Source organism: Cervus elaphus, chromosome 18 (assembly GCF_910594005.1).
Source record: "Cervus elaphus chromosome 18, mCerEla1.1, whole genome shotgun sequence".
Lineage (NCBI taxonomy): Eukaryota > Metazoa > Chordata > Mammalia > Artiodactyla > Cervidae > Cervus > Cervus elaphus.
In genome coordinates this window covers 7,207,164-7,211,482 of record NC_057832.1, presented here as the reverse complement: position 1 = coordinate 7,211,482, position 4,319 = coordinate 7,207,164, and positions in this window count along the sequence as shown.

Below are 4,319 nucleotides of genomic sequence, written 5' to 3'. Positions count from 1 at the left end.
TGTAGCAACACGAAAGAGCTCCGTGGACCAAGAATCAACACGAGATGAGAGGTTAGTCCCTGGCTTCGACTCCTGAGGAATACCACCTTACCACAAGCACCTCAAGAGGAGGCTTCTCTCAGCTCTAGGTATGTGAGAGGGATCCTGAGTTTGCGGCCTCAAGTGGAATGGACACCGTGATGCCCTGACTCGAAATAAGGCCGGATATCCCTGCAGTGACTTGAATGCAGGCTCGTCTTGCATCTCCCAAGAAGAAAGGATGTCTGAATCCCCTGTGGAGACCACAGAGAAACACCTAGTTCCCCACCTCATCGCGACCGGAGGCCTCACATCCTTTGAAAACTCCAGAGGTACGCGGAGATCATTGCCTCCAAAGGAGACGACGCCTGACTCCTCGTGAATCTTGATAGGAGTCCCAGGATTCCTGTGGCACTTGGAAATGGACACTTGGTCTCCCGCCTCAGCTGGAGAGGCGTCCCAATTGCCCTGCCAAGCCTCGAGGAGAATCCCGAGTTGTCCCTCGCAACTAGGCAGGAGTCCTGATGTCGCTGAAGAAACACGTGGGTGGAAGGGCCATCCCCGTCGTAACTCGAGAATATACCCCAGGTTCCCGCCGCAACTCGAGAAAAACCATGAGACTTCCCCCTCGCCGCGAAATGAGGCCCGATTCCCCTGCACTGCGTGCAGAGCAATTTTGTGTTGCACATCACACATGAAAGGAGCCTTGATTTCCTTGATGGCACTCCAGAGAAACCCCAAGAACACTGTTTCAATGCTAGAGGGATCCTGAGGTCACTGTAGCAAAACGGAAGAGCTCCGTGGACCAAGAATCAACACGAGATGAGAGGTTAGTCCCTGGCTTCGACTCCTGAGGAATACCACCTTACCACAAGCACCTCAAGAGGAGGCTTCTCTCAGCTCTAGGTATGTGAGAGGGACCCTGAGTTTGCGGCCTCAAGTGGAATGGACACCGCGATGCCCTGACTCGAAATAAGGCCGGATATCCCTGCAGTGACTTCAATGGAGGCTCGTCTTGCATCTCCCAGGACGAAAGGATGTCTGAATCCCCTGTGGAAAGCACAGAGAAAGACTTAGTTCCCCACCTCATCGCGACCGGAGGCCTCACATCCTTTGAAAACTCCAGAGGTACGCGGAGATCAGTGCCTCCAAAGGAGACGACGCCTGACTCCTCGTGAATCTTGATAGGAGTCCCAGGATTCCTGTGGCACTTGGAAAGGGACACTTGGTCTCCCGCCTCAGCTGGAGAGGCGTCCCAATTGCCCTGCCAAGCCTCGAGGAGAATCCCGAGTTGTCCCTCGCAACTAGGCAGGAGTCCTGACGTCGCTGAAGAAACACGTGGGTGGAAGGGCCATCCCCGGCGTAACTCGAGAATATTCCCCAGGTTCCCACCGCAACTCGGGAAAAACCATGAGATTTCCCCCTCGCCGCGAGATGAGGCCCGATTCCCCTGCACTGCGTGCAGAGCAATTCCGTGTTGCACATCACACATGAAAGGAGCCTTGATTTCCTTGACGGCACTCCAGAGAAACCCCAAGAATACTGTTTCAAGGCTAGAGGGATCCTGAGGTCACTGTAGCAACACGAAAGAGCTCCGTGGGCCAAAAATCAACTCGAGATGAGAGGTTAGTCCCTGGCTTCGACTCCAGAGGAATACCACCTTACCACAAGCACCTCAAGAGGAGGCTTCTCTCAGCTCTAGGTATCTGAGAGGGACCCTGAGTTTGCGGCCTCAAGTGGAATGGACACCGTGATGCCCTGACGCGAAATAAGGCTGGATATCCCTGCAGTGACTTGAATGCAGGCTCGTCTTGCATCTCCGAAGATGAAAGGATGTCTGAATCCCCTGTGGAGACCACAGAGAAAGACCTAGCTCCCCACCTCATCGCGACCGATAGCCTCACATCCTTTGAAAACTTCAGAGGTACGCGGAGATCAGTGCCTCCAAAGGAGACGATGCCTGACTCCTCGTGAAACTTGATAGGAGTCCCAGGATTCCTGTGGCACGTGGAAAGGGACCCTTGGTCTCCCGCCTCAGCTGGAGAGGCGTCCCAATTGCCCTGCAAAGCCTCGAGGAGAATCCCGAGTTGTCCCTCGCAAGTAGGCAGGAGTCCTGACATGGCTGAACACACACGTGTGTGGAAGGGCCATCCCCGTCGTAACTCGAGAATATACCCCAGGTTCCCGCCGCAACTCGAGAAAAACCATGAGACTTCCCCCTCGCCGCGAGATGAGGCTCGATTCCCCTGCACTGCGTGCAGAGCAATTCTGTGTTGCACATCACACATGAAAGGAGCCTTGATTTCCTTGATGGCACTCCAGAGAAACCCCAAGAACACTGTTTCAAGGCTAGAGGGATCCTGAGGTCACTGTAGCAACACGAAAGAACTCTGTGGACCAAAAATCAACTCGAAAAGAGAGGTTAGTCCCTGGATTCGTCTCCAGAGGAATACCACCTTACCACAAGCACCTCAAGAGGAGGCTTCTCTCAGCTCTAGGTATGTGAGAGGGACCCTGAGTTTGCGGCCTCAAGTGGAATGGACACCGCGATGCCCTGACTCGAAATAAGGCCGGATATCCCTGCAGTGACTTCAATGCAGGCTCGTCTTGCATCTCCCGGGACGAAAGGATGTCTGAATCCCCTGTGGAAAGCACAGAGAAAGACTTAGTTCCCCACCTCATCGCGACCGATAGCCTCACATCCTTTGAAAACTCCAGAGGTACGCGGAGATCAGTGCCTCCAAAGGAGACGATGCCTGACTCCTCGTGAAACTTGATAGGAGTCCCAGGATTCCTGTGGCACGTGGAAAGGGACCCTTGGTCTCCCACCTCAGCTGGAGAGGCGTCCCAATTGCCCTGCCAAGCCTCGAGGAGAATCCAGAGTTGTCCCTCGCAACTAGGCAGGAGTCCTGACGTCGCTGAAGAAACACGTGGGTGGAAGGGCCATCCCCGTCGTAACTCCAGAATATACCCCAGGTTCCCGCCGCAACTCGAGAAAAACCATGAGACTTCCCCCTCGATGCGAGATGAGGCCCGATTCCCCTGCACTGCATGCAGAGCAATTCCGTGTTGCACATCACACATGAAAGGAGCCTTGATTTCCTTGATGGCACTCCAGAGAAACCCCAAGAACACTGTTTCAAGGCTAGAGGGATCCTGAGGTCACTGTAGCAACACGAAAGAGCTCCGTGGGCCAAAAATCAACTCGAGATGAGAGGTTAGTCCCTGGCTTCGACTCCAGAGGAATACCACCTTACCACAAGCACCTCAAGAGGAGGCTTCTCTCAGCTCTAGGTATGTGAGAGGGACCCTGAGTTTGCGGCCTCAAGTGGAATGGACACCACGATGCCCTGACGTGAAATAAGGCTGGATATCCCTGCAGTGACTTGAATGCAGGCTCGTCTTGCATCTCCCAAGATGAAAGGATGTCTGAATCCCCTGTAGAGACCACAGAGAAAAACTTGGTTCCCCACCTCATCGCGACCGGAGGCCTCACATCCTTTGAAAACTCCAGAGGTACGCGGAGATCAGTGCCTCCAAAGGAGACGATGCCTGACTCCTCGTGAAACTTGATAGGAGTCCCAGGATTCCTGTGGCACTTGGAAAGGGACACTTGGTCTCCCGCCTCAGCTGGAGAGGCGTCCCAATTGCCTTGTCAAGCCTCGAGGAGAATCCCGAGTTGTGTCTCGCAACTAGGCAGGAGTCCTGACGTGGCTGAACAAACACGTGTGTGGAAGGGCCATCCCCGTCGTAACTCGAGAATATACCCCAGGTTCCCGCCGCAACTCGAGAAAAACCATGAGACTTCCCCCTCGCCGCGAGATGAGGCCCGATTCCCCTGCACTGCGTGCAGAGCAATTCCGTGTTGCACATCACACATGAAAGGAGCCTTGATTTCCTTGATGGCACTCCAGAGAAACCTCAAGAACACTGTTTCAAGGCTAGAGGGATCCTGAGGTCACTGTAGCAACACGAAAGAGCTCCGTGGGCCACAAATCAACTCGAGATGAGAGGTTAGTCCCTGGCTTCGACTCCAGAGGAATACCACCTTACCACAAGCACCTCAAGAGGAGGCTTCTCTCAGCTCTAGGTATGTGAGAGGGACCCTGAGTTTGCGACCTCATGTGGAATGGACACCGCGATGCCCTGACGCGAAATAAGGCTGGATATCCCTGCAGTGACTTGAATGCAGGCTCGTCTTGCATCTCCCAAGATGAAAGGATGTCTGAATCCCCTGTGGAGACCACAGAAAGACCTAGTTCCCCACCTCATCGCGACCGGAGGCCTCACATCCTTTGAAA